The sequence below is a fragment of the Ambystoma mexicanum genome, chromosome 7p, assembly GCF_040938575.1.
Source record: "Ambystoma mexicanum isolate Mex_15411 chromosome 7p, UKY_AmexF1_1, whole genome shotgun sequence".
In the NCBI taxonomy this organism is placed as follows: Eukaryota; Metazoa; Chordata; class Amphibia; order Caudata; family Ambystomatidae; genus Ambystoma; species Ambystoma mexicanum.
Window position 1 is genome coordinate 733,822,917 of NC_090939.1, and position 23,437 is coordinate 733,846,353.

Sequence of the window (23,437 nt, forward strand, 5' to 3'; positions counted from 1 at the left end):
GTTGCTCAGTCCAGCATATCTTCACCCATGAACACCCCTGAGCTTTACGTAGATCTGACGCTGGAGGTATTATTGGGCAGCCATCTTGAACAAGGGCCAGCCATGTACCTCTGTGCTCTGGCAGAAGTGGCTGCCTGCGGAACTATTGCTGCCATGAGGCTCGCACATACTGCATTCTCCATACCACTGGGTGCCCGGATGGGCCAATGATTGGTTGGAACAAGGTTTTGGGCACATGACCTTCCAGAAAGGTTTTTACGGGTTGTTAACTTTTACTTTACCAAGAGCTTTTGCAGATGGTTAATACTTGGGTGGAGTGCACGACACAGTACACGTGGGACTATAACCCTAAACTGACATGACACAGCCCAACAGCCCTATGCTAGCATGATGTCAAGGCGTGACCACCTAATGTCCAGGTTTCAGAGAAGGAGTTCGCATGGCATAGCTCAGCCATACTTACCCCTCCCCCTGATTCTCCTTAAAGATGTATAGCTGCGTCAGCACAGCATGTTTGACCAGTGTAGTGTTTCAAAATCCAGAGGGGGGTGAGTGCCAGATCAAGGGCAGGAATGCCAGGGACCGCTGCGAGGCCGAGCGAAACAATCAGTGTGCCCGAATTAACAGGTGTGGGAATCCACGGGGAAAAGGGTCATATTTGCGAGGCCAAAATTCCACAAGGCTGGGCGGGGGTGGGTCATGAGGTCGGATTGCGGATTTGAACCTGTAATCGCTGCCCGTTCTCGAGTGCACGACCTGAATGAAATTGAAAAGCGTCTGTTTTTTTTCCATAGAAAAGAGGGCCTGTCTGCTTCTGGCGCTACCCCGCGGTTGCGCCGCTCCCCTCCGGCCTTGGTCCGTGCTGGAGAGAGTGAACAAACACCAACTTTGCTTTCCTATGTGAAATAAAGCTCGGGTGGGGAAACACATACACAAGCGCACGCCGAGTCAATAGAACAGCAGCCAGCAGGGCCTCCGGTTTAAGCACAGCTCCAGCACGGTTGGTGGTAGATGTGACACAAGCTTGTAACCTCGCTCTGTTTTCCCATTTGGACTCAACTGACACACTTGTTGTCAGTCCTGTCACTCAGTGAGGCCCGTGATTGGCCAGGCTTTTTCCGGCTGCGTGTTCTCTGCAGAACCCAATGGGTCTGACGTCTGAGATGCGTTGGTCTGGCGAGGCTACGCAGGAGCGTGTCCTACTGCTGCCATTGTACCGAGCCTCTGTACCGCTGGGCTGAGCCTGCGTCCTATCTGCAGCCACAGGGATGGCTTCATTTTATTTAGGGAGTGGGGCACAGAGGGGGCCACAGACAAAAGTAGGAGGGCCGTCTATAAAAGGGCAATGTGTTTGCTTTTACCAAGTAGTCCAAAGTGGCCGGGGAGGTAAAAATCGTGCTTTTATTCAGCATGCAATTCTATTGTGTATATGTATATAGCTTGATGTTAACGATATTGTCTCATCCTATATCGATATTAAGAATACATATCCGCATATCCGTATATCTACAAAGCTCAATATATCACCCAGCACACACACAGCATCAGCTAAGTGCACTCCTGGTTTCGGGCCTTCATGGGCAATTGGTTTACATGTTGCCTCTGGTCATTGGCTGGTAATGGACACCTGCCATTGCACTTTGAAATGATACAGTGTCCATATTGTGTCCATCTGCTGTAGAGGACCTTTCACAAGTGTGCCATTACTACCCACGGTTCGCGATGCCTTTTTGTGCATCTCGCATCTGGCTGCGGGTGCTTTTCTGGAAGGTGTGTGCAGAGCGCAATTGGGGCTGTGGGTTACTTTGTCAGCAGTGTCTTTGTGTGGACATTTTATAGTGCAAATGTAGCAAGAGCACTGAGTATATCAAGACGGGCACGTGAACTAAAGGAGCGCAGTGTGTGTCAGTGTGCGCGCTATAACAGCGGTCAACCAGCGACAAGATATGATCCTTTAAAGCAGTGTCTTCGGCAGAGATGGAACCTCTCTGATGTCTCGAGGCAGTGTGTCCCTTTCAGGCCAAAAGAAAGAAAAAACAGACTGAGCAAAAAGCCTGCAAACGTGCAAGTGACGGCTAGGGAAAGGAGGACAGCAGATTAGATCACCAAGCCCCTTGCTTCCCTCAGCAAAGCTGGGGGCTCGGCCAGAAAAATCCTGTCAGGGCTGAGCTAACCGCCAAGACCCCAATTTGAATTTCAACAATCAGTGTCCGGGACGGCCTGATTGTTCAAATTCAAATTGGGGTCATTTTTCACTGTGGCCTCACTCCCTCTGGCAGGGGGCAGGGCTTGCCTTTTCACCTAGCTCTGCATGCGTGCGCACACATGCAGTAGCAATGGCAAGCCCTGGACCACGACTGCTGACCATCATCCCTGTGCCGCTGTTCTGTGTGCACCTTTATGTTCCGTTCTTCACTACATTTGCCGTGCCTGTAGCCATCCCCGGCTTCAGCATTACAGTCCTGTGTATTGCGGCTCTGTGTGTGTGCCGTGCAGGTGGACCACAGGCAGTGCAGAGAGAGTAGCCCAGACAGGGGGCAGGGGAGTATGCAGAATTGCAAGAGTGGGGGGGTGAGCCACAAAAAAGGTCTGCTACTTCCCCCCCCATATGGAGCAACTCTATTGTCATTAGGCTTTTTTTAAAATAACAGCATTATATATTTGTTCCATGTCATTTCATTGCCAGATGTTTTTTCGCAGGTTTTTTTACTGCAGATTTTTTAATGAAAAAAAATCATCACATTTTTTATTTTATTTTTGGGGGTTACCCCACAAACCCCCATCCCCTTTAATTTTTTATACTCCTGTACACCCACACCCAATTTATATATTTGTCTAACCCCCCAAAAAAAGTTTATTGGTTATTTCAGCAAAAAAATCACAGTAAAAAACCATGCGAAAAAACATCCCGCGATGAAAGGACGTCGTACCTATATATTAACATAAGCTATTAAGTGAATCACTTACAGAGCTGCAGATAAGACACAGTGTGATTAAATGATTTGCCCAGGATCACACACTTTGGTTAAATGGTGAAACCAGGAAGTGGATAATTTAAGCAACTGAACACATCTTTGATAGAGATATTTATTAAGGTTTTGCTTTGCATTGCATGTGCTTAAATAATACTTTATAGCAATGCCTTGGAAGCAAATCACATTACATAATAAACTATCCTTTCATAGTACACTAACTACACACTATATACATTGTCATAGAAATATGTTGAGCAATAAGAGTATGGCTTTAGTTTTATTCTCCCCATCCTGCATGCAAAGTTACAATAGCATCATGTAGATAAATGTGAGCCTAACAAACCCCGCTTCGGTTTGAAAGCCATAGTAATTTCATAAAGAATGCAACATTATGCACCCTTCTCACTTCTGATCACTCCCTCCCATTCACATTTCTAAAGGGCCAAAAGTCCCTGCTAATAGTCCCCCCTTGCCCCTTCCCATAAGTGCCATATGGCTCACATTGAAATGATCTGTTGACACAGAGCAACGTGAGAGCCCCTCTGCTGCCCGTTGCTCCTTGGGACATTGTCCAGGCAGCGGGACACCTCTCCCGTTCTGAAAGGGTAAGGTGTCCTGCTGCCAGGGCAATCAGCGTGCTCAGCAGGAATTGCTCAGTACACATTGTCCTGCCAGCATGACACCTTTCCCAGTGGGCACACTCATTGAGGTGCCTATCGGTAGAGGTGTCCCACTGACAAATATCCCAGTCTGGCTCTCCATGCCTCCCCTCGGTATACCACTGTAGGGAGGTGCAAGGGGGCAAAGGATTTCAGAGAAGGGGCCTGGGCCCCCACTTGGCCCCACCCTAGCAACACCACTGTTAGACGTTATACTGTCATTTTTTCATCACAAGATACCACTGCGGTGGTCTCATGGCGCTGAGGCATGTCCAGAGTGCATATTGGGCCCACACCCGAATGTAACCATACCTAGGTTGACCAGATTTCCAAAATAAAAAACTGGGACAGACATTGACATAGGAGTAGGACTACAGTTTCAGGGCCAATAAACAAAAAAGAAGGACTGAAATACAAATGGGACGCTAATAAAACTGGAGTCCTACTTCTCTATTGTGGCCTGCTCTGGCAGAGGGGATAGTCCTATTTCTATATCGGTGGCCTGTCCCAGCGAATGGGAGTCACAGAGGTAGAGAGAAGACCTAGAAGAAGGGAGTAAGGTAGGAAGTAGGGGGTTAAAACTGAATAAGGAGAGCGGCAGCTTGCCTGATTTCTAGATTTTTCAATCCCTTTCACAAAAAAACAGCACAATATCCACCTGACCCCCAAATCATGGGATAGGGTTTTTAAACTTCAAAAAGTGTCGGGACACCGGGACGGGGGCAAATACTGGGACTGTCCCGGTAAAACCGGGACATCTGATCTCCCTAACAATGCAGTGCTGAAAAAGAAAATGCGAGGAGAGGAGGTCAGTATATTTCGGTAGTCCAGGCACATGGGGTAGGTAGCATGCTTGTTTCTACTTGTATGTGATGAACACATACACACACACACACAGCACTCAAGACAGACACAGAATTGTTTGGGGGATTTCATGACAGGTATTCCAGGCAAGTTGCTATTGAAGTCTGGTCATTTTCCCCTTCCTTCTTCCAGCCGAATCGATATCGATTTTTTTGGGGTTATCCCAGCACCTGCTCAGTGCAAGAAAAGTGATGCGGCCAGCACTGTGAGATGCAAATCGTTTCCTCGTTCCAGAGGGCCATTGCTATTGTAGAATTAAAGTGAAGCCGATTCGGCACATTGCTAAATGTCTAAATTAGAGAAAGCAAATACTAAAGATTCTTACAACAATCTTCTACACAGTGATGGAAGTGTACCAAAAAAGTAGTGCAACTGTGGCTCTGCTAAGCGACAGAGTAGCAAGGAAGGCAGCAACGTGCAACACAAGGTTTGCAGTCATGCTGGTTGACAGCCTGTTGAGTTGAAACAGATTTCAGTTTAGCTGTAAATGATATCTGCTGGTAAAATGGAGAAGTGTGCTTTAACTTCACAAAGAACAGTCCTGGAATGGTGAAAATGGTTGCAATAAGTAGAGGAGCTGCCTGTAAACAGTAAAAAATAAAACTAGTGGAACACCGCTCCCGACCGTTCCCGCTCACTTCGACCACTGCTTCTACGTCAGAAGGCTCTGCATTTTTCTGGGTGCGCTATCTATTTTAGAAAGACCGAACTAGCCCTGACCATGGACCTGTGGTCCGAAATGTATCAGCTACTGTTTCTGAAACGTCAGTTTTGAGAGAACGACAGGTGCACCAATAAAGGATGCTTATGAAGATGCACAGAATGTGTTGTATTTCCAAATACACGTATTAGCGCAAAGTGTGTGTGCTACGCAGTAGTAGTTTTTACTACATCGTGGCGTCCCCAGTTCTGATGATTTAGAACATCAGAGTTTTCACTGCTGTTGTATTTCCTGACCGAGTGCTCATTCAGGCTGCTGATGGATGCCTAATAGAGTGTATAACCATTACTAAAGGTTCTTTATTTTACGTGGTGCCCGCCCACACCACACGTTCTCAATCGTTTCAAATACGCCATTATGATTGGCTCCTGATCTTGAACCCTTCACTTGCTCCAGAGGTTTTAATTGGGCCTTGTCGAAACGCATTTTATTTCATTACGTATTGTGTGGAAACCTCTGTCGCCCAGACGGGGCCTCTCTTCCCTGCCTAACCTGTATCCCTTGACCATGGCCTTCAGTATCCCTTCTCTCCGTACCCTCCTAACTATACCCCTTAAATGTGATAATTTATATCCATAATACTTTACCCTATATTCCTGGATCTGCTTGTTTCACATTTGGGCCTTGCTTCCCAGCCAGGTCCACGCTTTGTAAAACTCAACACAGACATGGAAACCAGTATAAAACCACAGGGGTCGAAATAAGGGTTTGTTGAACAGGAGCTAAACGTAGCTTACTGCTTACTGGGTGATGCTAGTTGCCCAGCAGCTACGTCTGGCTCCTGGGGCTACTTTAAGTTCCGGGGTAACTAGCAGCACCCAGTGACACCCCTGGGGAACAAGGAGCGAGTATATACACAGTTCTGAAACTAACTTCTGCATGAGAGACAAACTGTACCCTTCTGTCTATTACAGATGACCCACTGTGGTTTAAATGTCTTCTACATGTGCCCTGTTGCTCCTTTAGACCCATTCCCAAATACCCAGAGTTAATGTCACATATGTGTGTTCCTAAGGCACTACTTGGAATGGGGAGTAAAAAGTAGCTCCTGGAAGCTGTTGGTGTCAAGCTAACCTGGGTCTTTTAGGTTTCCAATCAGGAGCTAAATAGCTCCCAGCTCCTGGCAACTTCAAACCCTGCAAACATATATATATATACAGACATCAGAGCATTTAACCCCCCCCCCCCAACCCCACACTGAAATTTTGCACTATGTTGACTTGACCAGGCTAACCTGCAGAGCTGTGCCAAGACACAGCCAAAAAACGATGACCTTTGCTGCACAGTTAACAAATGCCCAACCTTTTCTAATGTAAAACATTTCATTGTTAGCGCCTGCAATCGTATGCATACGTTTTTAGATAATTGAAATTGTGGTGGGGGTTAGTACTTGCATGTCAGGGGAGTGATTGGAAGGGTAGGGCAGACAAGAGACAGCTCATTCTCACAGCAGTCCATACGTGTGTGGTTGCAGACGTCAAAAAGCGCTTGTAACACTGAAGCTACACCAGAATAGTCTCATTAGAATGCGTAAAGAAGTTAGATTCCTCCACACACGTACGTTTCCCCCTGTCCCACACAGTCTCTGAAGTTAGCAGCCTCCCCCCCAGAATGTTAGCCTAGGTGCACCCCTGGTTCTGCAGTTTATTATGCCATGTCTTCAGTGGCATGGCTGAGCGCTAATGCTGCGCTTACGCCACTTGTTAAACTCTGCCTTTTTTAATAAAGCATTTTAGGTAAGTGATTGTTTCCTTTGGGTCCCGTGTAACACGATCTCAGTAGCAACATGGCTCTTTGAATCTATTTATATTGACACCCACACATTCAAAATGCCTGTGGTTACTTACGTTCCTTTAATCCTGTTTTAGTTTTTTCTACAGTTACTCTTTTGATCTCTATTGGGACATTGTTGTGGTTGCTGGTGTTTAGTGCCGAGAAAATTACATTAGAAGTAGAAATTGTTTTGGATCAGGCAACGTGGAGTCCTTCTCTCTAGCAGAGCCTGTGCGGTTTCAGCCCTCATCACTGTTCTCAGGTGGGACCTTCGCCAGGGGAGAGGTTGATCCCTAGTTGTGCAAGCCTTGAGAGGATTTAAACCAAAGCAGGTTGGGTTTCAACACGAGGAAGTTTCAAGCCCCACGCAAAGATATCACGCAGGATCAGATTAGCCTAGGATCCTGAGGAAGGTGCCTGCGGCGTGGTAACAATCCTGTGCCTGTTCACCTCTCGGTATCTCCTGAAAGTATGTTGATGGGCTTTGTTAGATACAGTCAATAGGTGACTTCGATTTGTTGGAGCTTATGACAAACAAAATATATAGAATATGTGTCACTGCTTGGAGACAGATTCTACAGTGGTTGGGCCTGTTTACCAGGCAGTAACATAGAACACACAACATCACAAGACAGGTCCAAGGCTTAGCACAAACACGTTGTAGCATATAAACAATCTGTATGTGGCTTCCCCGAATATCCTCTGGTTTAGGTGCATTGAAGTGTAGAATCTCACTAAGGGCCCCGATTCATGGAAATACATGCGCAGAAAATAGGGACTTTTGCGCACCAAACTGCACGCGAAATCCTGTTTGTCGATTCATGGAATCAACAGTGTGGTACTTTTCCGTATTTTGCTTGGACTTGGCTCATGCTCAGTATGTCACTGAGTGCCTTGCGTGAGACACCACACAGAGCATGGGCATGGCTTGCACTGAGGGCAATGTAGGGGGCAGAACTCCGAAAATTAGGAAGAACAAGGGAAAATCTGGGGGTTACAAGGGACGAGGGACGAGCCGCGGGCAGTCCATTGCATGCCCACTATTGCATGGAAGGATATGTATTCATTGTTCGAAGCTCGCAACCTCTCGGCGGGGAAATGACCATGCAAAGCCCTCATACTATACGCCACCCGAAGGCAGGTGTACAGACATTTGCGCATAGGATTCACCACTCAGAGGTAAGATTGGGTGTCGGATTTACGTGTGCGTGTACGCAGCCGGGGTTCTGATCTGACTTAGGTGTGCGCGTACACAGTGTAGTGGGTTGCAGGAACAGGTTGCGCGGGGTTGCACGCAGATTTTCTGAGTTTTACTCGAGTTATGATAAATGGCATGCATGTTGTCGGGGTGCCAGTAACAGTTACCGGGGAGTCCATGCAGGGTCCCTGGGATGCAGGCCTGCTTGCCAGGGACCCCACGCATTGTTTGAAGGTTGCATGTATTTGCGCCTGGGGGAGCAGGCAAAGGTAACTGTTCTGGCTGTTTTTGCTTTGGTTGGGGGCGTGTCGGGGGTATTCCAGATGTGACTTGCATGAACGGTTACTATGCGCAAACAATTCCATGAATACTCAGAGCGTGCAGAATAACTTCAGAGTCGTTCTCGGCGCACAGGCTTTGCGGGACCTCTGCACACTTTTCCATGAATCAGCCCCTAAGTCTGCAGCTTGATGTCACAGGATATGATACAGAGAAGCTGCTACCACTCGCTTTCTGTAGCTTAAATCTAGGCACTTAGAGACAGTGTAGTTGAGAGGACCTGGTAGGTCAGTCAAAGAGGTTTCTTATAAATTTGCAGTCTAAATATTTGGGAGCTGAGTTAGACAGGCATTTATGGGTGAGTGCTAAGGTTTTGAGTGAGATTCTATCCTTAACTGAGAGCCATTGTATATTTGGTCTTGCTGACGATATATGGTGAGTTCTAGAGATGTTTAAGGGCATTATTTTGGATTATTTGCAGGGCATTGCAATAATCTAGTTTAGATAGAATTAGCTCTATAGCCAAGGTAATGCATCTTGCTGTCGACAGGAAGGGTCTGCATGCATTTATAAGTTTGCATGTGTAGGTTGTGGCAGAGGCTGTGGCATTAACTTAACTTGTCTAGTCAGAGTTGGTGAGGAATCAAGGTATTTTGGACACATTGGACACATTGATGCTGATGCCATCAATGTTGAAAGATTTAAACTGGTTATCTAGTTTATTTAATCTAGTCTGTGAGCCAATGAGCAATAGCTCTGTCTTATCATTGTTTAGGCAGAGGCCATGTGTGGCCATCCATGCTTGAATGATTAGATAGATTTTGTTCAGTTATTTTGTGTCAGTGTCATAGGGCCTCATTCCGTGTTTGGAGGTAATCATGGCGCTATTTGCGCCATGACTACCTCCAATACTGGTACCGAGTCCACCCTAGTTCAATGGGGATTTACCGGTCTATTCCGACCTTTGCGGGACCGGTAAGTCCCCATTGAAAAAGCCATTCCCCATTCCCATCTGAGCCCCCATAGGGCTCAATGGGAAGAGGGAAGGTGCTAATAACGGTACCACAAATTGTGGTACCGTTATTAGCTCTATAGTCCCTTAACGGGTCCCATCCTTAACGCCTGGTAAAATCAGGCATTAAGGAAGGGACCCGCTAAGGGAACTCGGAATAGGGCGCAAAGGGATTACCGGCACCGGTGTCCTTACCGGTGACCGGTATCCCTTTGCGCCCAACTCGTAATGAGGCCCATAGTCTCCAGTGATAGGGATGAGGATTTGGGTATCATCTGCATAATTCGTGTAGGTGACACCCAAGTAGTCAAGGCTATTGAAAAGAGGCTTAGGGAAAATATTGTAAAGCATCAATGACACGCATGAGCCCTGTGGTACCCCGCACGTGACTGGTGCTGGATCGGCTGCAGCAGTGGGTGTGAACACTCTAATAGTTCTGTTGTCCAAGAAGGGATTGTATCCATGTAATTGCGTCAATTGAAAAATGAGCTGCTGAGGATAAGTGTTTGCACAAGACTTTACAAAACATTTCAATTTTCCAGTTGAAACCTATTTTTACCTACTTATAAAATACTCCCATTTGGGAATTGGACTTACATTTGTACTCCCTAAAAAATCATTTTACTCCCAACTTTAAAAAATAGGAGTAACATACTCCAACCTGCCTACCTTGACCTTTTGAAATGATCAATGTCAAACTTCATATGACGACACTTCCACTATCTTAGGGATTGTAAACAAATAAGGCTACATAAGCTGTTGCCTATGCCATGGCTTCAGAGCTTCTTTGTGGAGGCAAGCATTCACGATAAACAATTACAATTCTCCCCACATTCAGGGCAGGTACATCTTTATTCTTGGGGGCAGTGTCTCTAAATTGGGTCCGTTTTGCATGCATGGCAGAGATAATCCTGGTTCCTGAGTCAGAGCATGGCATGTTGAGTTGGTGGTCTGCATTACTTTGCTGTCAAGTTCACTACAAGTGCAGTAATGTTTGCCTTTATACTTTCTTATGCAACCTTGCGTGGTAGCACAGTTCTACAATTAGCATATGTACACAGGGGACAGGGGCATGGAACACCACATACTCACAGCTCCCCGTTAATCCTTTGCATCTTTCACCATTACGAAGATGGCAAATGCAGAGATCTGTAGCTTCGGTGACCTACCATGTGAATTGGGGTTTTCTGTTCTGGTAGATTTTTCAGAGTTGCAGGTGAGGAACTGTGCTATTAACAGCCTACACTGCTGTCTGTGGTATTGGGTCTGAGTTATCAAACCCCTGCCCCCTTTTTGGTCTTCCTTTGGTTTAGGGAAAAGAAGGCTAAGTTATGTATAGGGTGCATGAAAATAGAACAGTTACCTCAAATTTAATTGGCAGAAAAACAAAGTGAACTACACCCAGTATCACATTTTACTCTTGAATTACTCCAGCATCCTTGCTCGCGGATCTACCAGTATCACATTTTACTCTTGAATTACTCCAGCATCCTTGCTCGCGGATCTACCAGTATCACATTTTACTCTTGAATTACTCCAGCATCCTTGCTCGCGGATCTACCAGTATCACATTTTACTCATGAATTACTCCAGCATCCTTGCTCGCGGATCTACCAGTATCACATTTTACTCTTGAATTACTCCAGCATCCTTGCTTGCGGATCTACCAGTATCACATTTTACTCTTGAATTATTGCAGCATCCTTGCTCGCGGATCTACAAGCCTGTCAAGCATTCAGGTCTTAGATGGTATGACAGAGCTCCATCACACAGGAAACAGATGTCCACACAATGGCTTGGGAGGATAGGCGATTTATTTACTGGTAATGCATGAAAGCATATGTTTTATTTTGGTTTCCTGTAATTGGAGTTTAGTCCCTCTCAAAGTGGATATTTTGAGTTCTGAGGTAAGGATGCGTTTCTCAAGTTGAATGCACTACCTTATACCACATGGCATTGCGGTTATTTTGTGGAGTTACCTTTCATGCATGATGACAAATGGCCTTCTGATTTTGGAGCAAATGTCCCTTTTTTCAAAACAAAATCAGGACCAAAAATAGTTTTGTCAATTTCAAATATGGCAGAGAAAGTCTGACAGCTAGTCGTGTGCGCTTACATCTTTCTTTTCTAGGGATATGAGTCCTGGGGGAGCTGTATAGCAGTTCACCAGAGGAACATGACCAATAACATACGGGCAAAACTCAATCATTTGGCGGCCATTTTGTATATACTGAGCAGGCGCACTGATGGGAGGAAGCCATGATTTCTGAAAATTGATCGCACCCTGTTATCAATAGGTAAAAGAATGACGAGTTAGTGAAAGAACGTGTTGTGTGCTCAACAACCACCTTCTGACATCTGTCTCAACACACGCCAGACAACAGCATCAAAGGTAAAAGAAACCAAAGCTTTAATTAAGTGACGATGGGATACTTTTGGTTCGCATGTAAGATCCTGCTTCCTGTAGCTGAGGCTGTAATTAAGTAGATGCAGACACTGCCTCCAGAGTCTAGAGAATTAAGATATGTGATGGCGAGGGGACATGAAGAGCTCGCCATCATTTCATGTTTAGATGTTTCAACAAATTAAGACAGTTTAGCGGGATTTGTATCAGGTGAAACCTGTACATTCATTTTGCTTGTTTGCTGAAAGGGCAAACAATGGGACCAATTCCCCTTCAAAGATATTTTTAAGGGCACACGTGCATGTGCAATCCAAACATGTGAAAGATGCTTAAATATTGTGAATCTACAGAGAGAGAGAGAGAGAGGGAGAGAGAGAGAGAGAGGGAGAGAGAGAGAGTGTGTGAGAGAGAGAGAGAGAGAGAGAGAGAGAGAGAGAGAGAGAGAGAGAGAGAGAGTGTGTGTGTGTGTGTGTGTGTGTGTGTGTGTGTGCGTATATATATATATATATTCACAAATGGAGTCCACTCGCAAAGGTAAGCAAATCCCCTTCCATTGCTTTGGCCCAGCTCAGAACATGCTCAATTGTCAGAAGCGAAATTCGAAACAGCGTTGCCACAAGCTGGATTGTGTCATGTTAGCAGACCCGAGCTCTCTGCACACGTGTTTGCTGGGAAGCAATGAATAGCTAGGTACCTGGTACATGCACTCAATGCTTAGGTATTCATGGGAGTCATTGGGAGTCATTGCGTGCATAATTCCACTGCTCACTTGGCCTCCTAAAATGTGCATATTACCTTTGTGAGTAAGGCAATAGGCACATTTGTATAAAAATGTAGCATCTGTGCAAGCGAATCATTTACACCTCACAGATGTACTTGTTGTGATAGCTGGTCCAGCTGCCTCCAAAAGAGACCTTGCATAGGGATGACTGCATAGCGCGCTGTGACTCGCGCGCGGCAGCCTGCAAGTTGGCAGTGGCAGGTTGTGAAGGAGCAGGTAAGTACACGAGGGACCAGGGGGTGGGTTGGAGGTGGTGGATGAGAAAAGCAGGAGGGCCATCCATGTTTGCTGGAGGCGGGTGGGCAGGTAGTGGGGGCATGATGGAGACGACACCTTGGGAAAGTGGATAGGGGAGGCGTGGAAAACGCGAATGGGGGATTTGGTGGTGAAACTCTCTGTGTAGACAAAATGGACTGCAGGTGTCTGGATGCTTGTCAAATAGTAAAAGTACCCTTTGCACCTCAGATCCAATCTGCAAGTCTTTCTTTAAAGACTATAAGAACAGTACCCACAACGACGACACTACTTGTGCTTGCAAAAAACATTCTTGTTGAATCCTGGAATACCGGGATAATCCCGGTTCCTGAATGTATGGAGTTAAATTCCCCTCATTCAAAAACAGGGATTATCCAGGTATTCCAGGACTCAACAAGAATACCTTTTGCAAGCATTAGAAATTATCTCTTCATCCTTTGGAAACTGGGATTATCCCGCTTTTCCAGTATTCACCAAGAATACCCTTTTCAGGCATAAGAAATTATCTCAACCTTTGTGTATACGTCCGGTTCTGAAAAAGTCCAGGGGCCGAAACACGTGTAGACCAAAGGACACGCAATTGATGAAACTTTTTTTCTGGCGCAATTTGCGAAATTGGCAAGTCGTATTTTTTTCTATTTGAAGAGAGCAGTGGGTCTACTCACAGTCCACTCACAATGCGACAGGACAAGTCATTTGAGGATGTTTTGCTACATGATAGTAATGATTCCAAGTCGCAGAAAGATTCACCTTAGTAGCCCACACCGCACTTTTGCATATTATATTATACCAAGTTGCATTTGCAGCGCTGGGCCTCTCCGTCAATGAGTCCTTAGTGAAACACAAGCTGCGCAGTGCGAGCGGTGCACTGGAGACATTACTGGAAGAGACAGCTGTGCCAATATGCCCACCACAGATGTGTATATAGATGTATAATCAAAAGGAGACATGGAAAGAGGCACCGGTTGGAGAGCGATGTCCCCCCGGGTACTTGCCATAGTGCAAGATAGGCCCTCATATAACTCATTTTTGAGATCGTGTGGTATAGCACTATGGTTTAATTTGGGAAGGGAAATGCAATTAGTGTGATACTATGTTGGGCGCTGCGCTGCTCCGAGCAGCATTCCTTGGGTGTAGGAGAATGGCCGTCAGTGGATTTAGTGCAATAGTTGCATTAAGTGTCCCAGATCTGCTGACAAATGTTCTCTCGTCCCAATTAAATGCATTCTGATGTCCCCCACTGGGCCTCTGCCTCCTCCCTCACTGTGGGGATAATGAGTTCACTGCCCTCGTCCTCTCCACTGTTCGGTGGACTGAATCTCCTTTGTGATATTTTTTTTTTTTTATTTTTATTGAAAAGCTACAGTTTCTTCTCCTCTCTCCCTCCAACACCAGGGTGGAAGTAAGAAAAGAAAAGAAGACTTTTGTTTCAAATCGTGTAAACTTCCAATACATATTATTGTTACAACATCATCATTATGTCTTATTATGCTTTCCACAAGGTTCTTCTGCGCAACATCGTAACATATAAGGCACTTGATAGTCAAGCAAACAGACAAACAAAGTCAAATAAACAGTCGACATATCAGATAAACAGTTACGCACTTTGAGCATCAACCTATCGCCCCACTTGATTACGGGGGACATCTCAGGAGAGGGTTCATAAAATTTACAACCGCACAGACATGTTTAATGTTTTGGCCTGAGGTTATCAGGCACCACCAGGTGTTCATGTCATCATTTAGCGGGGCATATTCGCCTAGGTGGACAGAACGTAAATTAGCAATTGCTGGACAGCTTATAATCAGGTGTTTCAGTGATTCAACCGATTCCTTACAGAAACGGCATAGATTGTTGTTTATAGCAGGCTGCCTTCTTTGGAAAAGAATTTCTTTCGTAGTCAACGTATTTAAACAGAAACGAAGAAATTGCTCTCGATATTGGCGATTGTAGCACTGCAGGAGGTAAGGTTGTTGACGATTTAATTTTTTCTGAACGTTACCTATCTTATTGGAAAGATCAAGATTTGAGTATTTTTCCACATTTATGATCCATGCCCAGGATTCAAATTTTCTTTTTGCCACTTTTGGGCGTGAGAACAGGTCGAAGTAATTGATGTCCGCTGCTACAATCCACTCTTGCACTCTTGAGCTCCATTGTGCCAACAAGATACTAATTTGCGAATCGTCGGGGGCGGTGAGTATTCTGTATGCTGGCGCACCACCTACTTCTCTCATCTTACGCCAAAGTGAGATGGACTTCCAAACCACATTTGAGAAAAGAGAATTTAACGAAAGTTTGTGGCGTATTGCAATAATTGGAATACAATTTGGGAGATTAAAAACCCGTTTCCAAAAAAGACCCTCTACAGTATTCCAATTTTGTTCACTGATGTTCCATCCCGCCTCTGCCCCAAACGTTAGAATAGGAACAACCTTTTGACGGTAAAACGTTATCACCGGTGATAATGAAAATTTACCAACGTTTTTATTAATCAGGGCTGCTTGTAGTGCCAGTCTTACTGCTTTCAGTTTCAGCGTATTTAGCCATTGGACTTCCCCGATTGAGCTGTTGAATTCGATGCCTAGATAGCGAATCGAATTAACAGACGTTAACTTTTGACCACCTACCGTCCATTTAAATGCACGATCCCTTCTACTCATTAATGAACCAATCGACACAATTTTAGTTTTGTCTGGGTTAATGGCCAATTCATTTGCAACTATGTATTCATGCAGGCAGTTTAGCAGACGTTGAAGGCCGATTTGTGTTCTATCAATCAGCACGAGATCGTCAGCATACGCAATATACCGAACTGGAGTTCCGTTTAGACGTGGAGGAAAACAGTGTGCTTGCTCCAAGAAAAGTGGGAGATCTGCCAAAAATAGTTTGAATAAATCCGCGGCCAGTGGGCAGCCTTGCTTAACGCCCCTTGTTGTTGGAATACTGTCAGATAATATGCCTTGTTTATTAAGGCGTACCCTAAAAGAGGTCTCCGTATGGAGTGCCATTATTGGGTTGAGAAGGGCCATAGGACATTTCCATTTCATTAGTTTGGCCCATAGCATCTGCCGGTTGACTCCATCAAAAGCTTGCCTCATGTCTATAAAGGCTAAATGCAGTTTGGTTTTACTCTGTAATGCGTGATATTTCAAAGCTGACAGGATCGAAAGGTTGACTTCCACACCTGTACCCTTTGAGAATCCAGTTTGCCGGATGTCCAGGATTCCCGCCTTTTTAGCCCAACTCACCAATTTACATCTCAAATTGGAACCAAAGAGTTTTCCAATGGTGTCTAATAGGGCAATAGGACGATAATTTTCAGGTGCGTCCCAACAGCCTTTCTTATGAATTGGAATTACAATTGCTGTTAGCCACGATTTAGGCAAGCACTTAGATTTTGCGATTTTGTGGAACAAACACTCAATGAAAGGTGCCCAGATCTCTGGATTTTTTTTTAGTCTGACATTACTTATCATATCTTGACCAGCAGCACGAGAGTTTTTTAAGGCCTTAATAGCGTCAATGATGTCTGACAGCGACATCTGGCCATCCCAGGAACCCATTCTATCCACTGATTTCCATTTAGGAACCTTCAGCACGCTATTGAATACTGACCCAAAGTGTTTGCACCAGGTATCCCCTGAAATTGTGTTCTGTGTGGAATTGGAACCGTTGAAGGGGCCCTTATTTAATATTCGCCAGATGTCGCGTGTGTTCTTAGTAACCATCAGTTTCATCATAATCTCGGCGGAATCCTGTTCTACAATCGCTTTGTGGGATTTCAACCAGTTTCTATAGGTAGCTCGTCTGGCCTTCACTTTCTCCAGCATTGACTTGGGTGATACATTTTTTTGCATTTTTATTTTGCGGACATCTTTTCTTAGAACTTTCTTATTAGCATCCAGGACTTTACTAAAAGGGTGGGTGTGCAGCTTATGTTGCTGAGCGTTGTCTTTGATCGAGGTGATATGATTCTGTAACAGTGGAGTGTATTCCACATCATCAGTCAGCTCACTTAGATTAACCGTTAGAGCACGGATCTCATTTGCGCTCAGTCTCAATCGATTTCCACCCATATTTACTTCGACTGCTCCTCGGTATGGGGACAAAGTATCAGACACCGCCAGAAGACATTTCACTTTCAACAGCGAATGATCGCTCTTAGTCGTTGTCAGTGAATGCAGTGTCAGAATCTTTGACCCCAAGTTACTAGACACCCAGAAATAATCAATTATACTGTGCATGGATTCACGATGCCAAGTGGCCTGGGCTGGAATATCACCACGCACATTGCCGTTCAGCAATACGCAGTCAAACGTCTCCATAATATCTGACCAACGTTGTTCTTTTTCGCCTAAGTCTACATATGGAATCTGGCTGTATACTTGATTGAGGAGATCATAATTAAACCACGAGCCATTGAGGTCACCACAGCATATGATGCTTAAGTTATTATGTTGCATGGCTGCCTCTTTCATTAGACAGCTGATTGCTGTGGTAAACTCTGTGACATTTATTTTGGCCGGATTCCAGTAACAATTTATGATCAACAGAGTTGCAATTGTATTTAGAGTATCTGAACATGCTTGCATAATTAAACCTTGGACGTAGGGATTAGGATTACGACAAATAGGAGTAGACCATACTCGTGAGATTCGAACCATTGTTAAGAGTCCTGCCGAGGGTCGGCCCTGAGTATTTTGTATTGCAGGATTGATAAAAATATTGAAGCCATCTCTGATTGGCACATCAACTAACCAGGTCTCCTGCAGACAAATTACAAACACATCATCCAATGGGATGTCAAATTCCCGAAACAAATGTTGAGAGCCACGAGTGTTCCATGATAGGATCGAGCAGATTGATTCCTGCAAGTCCAATCATGGCTATTCCTGCTTCGACTGTCTCTGCCGCCTCAGCTGTTTCTCGGACCGACGAGAGTCTTCTTGACGTGTTTCAGAAGACATACTGTGACGAACAGATGTCACAACTGTTTGTTTTTTCGATTTTGGACCAGAAGTTTTCTGCACCGGATTTGAGCTTCTCCTGGCCACGTCTGGTTCAACTGAGATGTCAAAGCCGAATAACAGAAAATCTTCAGCTGCCTTGAGAATGGTGTTGCGTACCCCAACGGCATCAATATGAAGGAGCACCGCGTCAGAGGCGCTTTCTGTCACATACTCGACTATTTTAATGTCATCTGATTCAATCAGTCGAAGAGGTGGAATATGCTTAAATAACCGCAAAACATTTGCACGGTTGAGGTTCAAGTCATTGTCATCCTTAAGTATGTTTTGCAATCTCAACTTACATCTGTTGTCCTTTGTGCGGTGCAGCAGCTGCTCTTGTGACCTCGGTGGGGAGCAGCGCTGTTTGCTACGTTGATTAGATGTGAATTTTGGGTTCAGTTTTGATGAAATATCCTTTGAAGGCATGACTTCCTTTTTCATAGTAGAGGCACGGCGACCTTGGACTACTTGCCACTCTGAGGTCGGGGAGCTTAGTTTTCTATTGTCAAATTTCATAGGCAGATTAAAATCCAGTGGCTGTTCTTCCATATAATGTTGCAATGACTCCTCGTCGCTACGGTGGGAATATATAGTAATGTCACACAAGTCATGAACGTCAGCTGCCACCCTACTGGCTGACGTGCTGTCACTCGAATTTAAACGTCTACGCTTGACACCGTGGTTCAGAGATATAGATGGATCAGTATGCTGTGATGTGGGGGGCACCTTTGCTCCGTTCGATGGGCGCTTGAACAGCCCCGGCCTTGGTGGAGTCGACATGTTTCTTATAAAGCTCTTTGTTGCAGCATGAGTTGCTAATTTTGTTTTCTTGGTTGTAGACGTCGTTTTGGTGGGCTTCACTTTCTCCTTCAACTTGGCCGTACCATTCGTTGCAAAAGATTTAGCCGTACCTACAAAGATGCCAAATGTGGACGGTGCACCATCCTGAGAAGGAGCTTGTGTTGTTGCTCTATGTGCCTGAGTAACATCAGCTGAGGGTACCATTGCGGCACCTATTGGGATGTCTATGTCAGAGGAGACATGTAGAAGGACGCAATCAGATGAATTAGCATCACAAACCACAGACGATGGTTTGGCGCTGTGACAGCTCGTCGGTTTATGTGTTGCACCAACCGTTTGGCCTGTAGTTGTGACCAATTGTTCGATAGTCTGCATCGTAGGCTTGGACCCTTGCTCAGCATTTTGTAATGGGGCGGAACATTGTACATCAGATTTGGGCCGGTTAGGACTATAACCGGACTTTAACAGAGGTACTAGTTCGGACAGTACCTCTAAAAGACATTTTAGCTGTAAGTCATGTCGTTCTTGTTGCAGGGTCACTAGATCATTAAGACGAGATTGCCAGAATGAACTAGTGTCTTTATCGGCTTGAACATCAAGTTGGATAAGCTTGGTAAAAGACTCTATTTGATCCAATTTCGTCGAGAGATTCAGAATGAGAGCGCCTTGGTCTCTTATAGTCTCATTTAAGGTCTCGTAGAGCTTTACGAACGGAATCATCGCTTGAGATGATGCAGCGAGAACATTAGTGTGTAGTTGAATGGCTGCACCTGCAGACAGGTTTATTTTCGAGGTAGGTGTTTTCAAAAGATCTTTGCCCGGAGTTTGATTTAGTGAGAACTCATTCACAGAAGTTGTGCTTTTTGCCGGAGTAGCTGGCGCTGTTGATGGAGCATTCTTTTTTAGCAGGATATCAGTTGCGTTGTGCCTTTTTGTGGTGTTGTTGTCTTCAGATAAGATCGCCGTTCCTAAAGAGTGGCGAACTAACCCTTGGTCCTGCGCTCCAGAAAGTTCCAGTCGTGATTTTGATGATGGCGGCGCTGACCTCATGGAAGACAAGAGCACCTGCTTTTTCTGCGACGGGCAGGACGGACTGGCACTGCACTTCAGACGGTCATTGATCGAAAACTGCAGCAAAGAAGTATCATGTGCTATCTTGTTTTGGGCGGTTGCGCCAGCAGGCTTATCATTAGGGGACCGTGTTGAGGTATTGCAGGAGTCGCTGGAAGACGTTGGATTCGGGTCTTCATCGGTCATTTTTAGCCTTTCCGGGGCTTTGCTCAAGGCACTATCAACCCGTGTCGTCAGAGTTGACTTTTGTGAAATTAAAGGGGCATTGAGCTTGAGTTCAGAATGATCGACACCTTCTGTGCTTGTTAGGCATGGCACTGAACTTTCTGGAGCCACCCCAGATTGCTCCAGCGAGGCCGTTCCACTTTCCTGATGTTCACTGAGGACACTTGAGACTCCTGTGCTTGCGGCACTAGGGACAGAGTCAGTCAGGCAGCGACCTCCCATGGAGTTGGCGATCATCTGCATTGGAGGGACAGCGTGTCCAGTAGTCTTTAGTCGCATAGTTGAAGTATATACTCGAACCGGCGAGCTCTCATTAGCATTGAGCTTTTCCTGTGTGGCCGAAATCGCATTTATTATTTCTGCATCCGTCAAATCAAATGGCGAAAACATTTTGAAAGGATGAGAATGCGTGGCTGGGGCCACATTTGATAATACGTGCTCTGTTGACGGCGACTTTGGCAGCGGGAGTGGCATCGGCACAAGGTCAGCAAGAGAAAGCATAGATAGTGGTTTTACCAAGGGCTTATGTGTAATCGCACTAAGCGTATTGTGGTCCAGACTAGTGCTTGCAGACACCGCTGCATCAATGACATTGACCGCACAGCTATCAACCAAAGGGGCAACGTCATGATGGACCTGTGCAGTTGTTTGTATCAATTGGATAGGCGCTGCCGAAGGATTCGCAAGCGCTGAGGGGGCCTCCTTCAAGCAAGTAGCCGGCTTACCTTGTGTCTTCTGGCCGACCACTGCATGGTTTGTCAGGGGAGTCCATGGGTTAAGCATCCGACGCTGTAGCAAAGTCTTATGACGTGTCTGAGGCCCCCCCGACGCAGGAGCCTTCTGCATTGCAGCCATCGGCCCTTGAATATAGAGTTGGTCTCAGCCCTCGGACGCACTCGGGCGAACTGGGCAAACTGGGACTCAGCCGGGACTCCGCGCCGCGCTCCGCGCGGCAATGCAGTCTTTATGCAAATCCACTAGTAAAGGCAGAAAAGGGACTCACAAGTCGCTGCAGCTCCTCACAGTGTTACACACACAGAGACTCTGGGCAAACTGGGACTCAGCCGGGACTCCGCGCCGCGCTCCGCGCGGCAATGCAGTCTTTATGCAAATCCACTAGTAAAGGCAGAAAAGGGACTCACAAGTCGCTGCAGCTCCTCACAGTGTTACACACACAGAGACTCTGGGCAAACTGGGACTCAGCCGGGACTCCGCGCCGCGCTCCGCGCGGCAATGCAGTCTTTATGCAAATCCACTGGTAAAGGCAGAAAAGGGACTCACAAGTCGCTGCAGCTCCTCACAGTGTTACACACACAGAGACTCTAGGCAAACTGGGAGTCAGCCGGGACTTTGTGATATATCTTCCTGCGGTGAGCACTGCCCTTTTGCCAAAAAGTTTTGGCACTGTGGGTGCATTATCAAGGAGACCCCAGACATTGGGAATCCAAGCATTTCTGGTAAAGTTTTTGGATCGAGAATTATGATATGATAGGTTATTTATAACGCACTTAATACCCAGAGGTCTCTAAGCGCGGACCCGGGATTCGAACCTCTGTTGCTCCATGTTGTCTTGCTTCCAAGACGAGCATGTTGCCGCTGAGCTATCCTCCCGGGAGAATAAACTCTCAGGGTTCTCTGCGGTTCACAACAAAATATGACATAATACCAACCCATCCACCCCCCAGCATCCTCCGAGACAATCCAGGCACAAATTAATGACAGAAAAGGAAGTGTTAAAAAGAAACCAGGAGACAGTGGGGTGAACTCTATACCCAAAGGGCCTCATGTTGGAAGTCCCTGTAATTCTGTGGCGGGGACCTGTTACGTATACACTTTTGCGTGAACAGGTAGCCGCTGCCTAATTGTCCTCATTTGCACGCCAGAGTGCAAAGAAGAAGTGTAAAAGGATGCTTGTACGCCACCGTTTTGCACTAAGCTGTGTATGTGAAGTAACTGTCGCACGCCATGTACTCACGGCAGGCAGCGTTTACAAAAGATCATTGACTCTATAGAATCCCACAGCATTTGCACTAGCATGAAAAGGCGTAGAGTATTCGTATGGCAGAGAGGAAGGGATGGTGGAATCATAACTTATAATCAGGTCCTTCTCTCCGTCACACAAATGAATGAAAATGTGGCGTGACGCGCGGTTTTTATGGCTTTCACTTACGTTATGCCCCACTCCAACATGAGCTCCAATGAGTAGCAAGATCCAACGTAGATGAAAATGAGACCACACCTAGGCTTCATTATAGAGGGAAATGCGTGATCATTTGCAACGAAAGCAGTGAGAGGGAACCCAGCTGAGAAGGAACCTGAGGAGGCCTGGCCTTCCGAAATGCAGGTACCCCATATCGAAATTGATCACAGCTGCTGAGCTCCCAAGGTGCTGGGATCAGCACTGGGGGCTCCGAAAGAGTTAAAGCATTGATCGACCTTCTGCGAAAAGGACAGTGCATTTGATGACACAGCTGCAGTCCCTCCCGCCAAACTTGTTTGTATGAAAACTTTTTCAGGCTATTGTTCATTATGGATGACCCAGGGATTCATGTCACCCGATGGTTTGAACGGGGATTGAAGAGGATGACGTGTGCGACCGTGTCATCCCTATAGTTTACAATTGCTCCTCTGGGTGGGGAACCAGACATTCTCAGTGTGCTCTAAAATAGAGTGGCCCGGAGGAGGGTCGCATCCCGGAGCAAAGAATTCCTCTCATTCCCAGCTGTGTCCTGTTCTGAGCTGTAGTTGCTGAGGCAGCAATGGCGCGGCGCGACATAGCTCTGTGCAGCAGCATGTGAGCTACACTATGTCTGATCCCCAGACTGCGAGGAAGGGAGAAGCAAGGGACACGCTAACAGTCTGCGAGCCAATATGCGCCCCAGCAGCCTCTGTCTACACCACTGGCACACTTTACGTTTTGAGGATCAGACTTTGCCTTGTCCATCTGTGTGAGATTAGCTCAGAGCCTTCCAAGACCATGCATGGAAGACAGTGGAGAGTTTGGCGTTTAGCCAGGGGTATAGTTGGGCTATTCCTCAGCCTGTCATCTGTATTCCGGCTCCGCCTTGGTGGTCTGCATGCTGGAGTCTGGCAGAAAGCAAAAATTTAACGAGTGGATCTATCAACCAACCCCTTATGCAAAGTTTTGCCTTGTTAGATGTTAAAGAGAGATCCATCAAGTTAGCTTTGAGATTTTTGGACCAAACAGGACTTTTTAGTGGACAAAGCATGATCCCTCAGTGTGAGGGTCCCTTACAGTCAACTCACCTGCTAACACTGGCCGACTAGTCTCTGTCTGTTTCAAGGTATGAAACTCATGGCCAATGAGTGAAGTTTGAGGGATCTGGTTGTTCTACCTGTACAATCCAACACCAGCAGTCAGCTAGTCTGGTGCAAAGCCCCCTTCT

The 23,437-nt window shown here is 46.0% G+C and overlaps 1 protein-coding gene across 2 annotated transcripts in view; it reads left to right on the top strand.

Moving 5' to 3' along the window:
- The window catches only part of NHS (NHS actin remodeling regulator), a 588,432-nt gene that overhangs the window by 145,549 nt on the left and 419,446 nt on the right, over nucleotides 1-23,437 (top strand). The gene's annotated exons all lie outside the window — the stretch shown is intronic.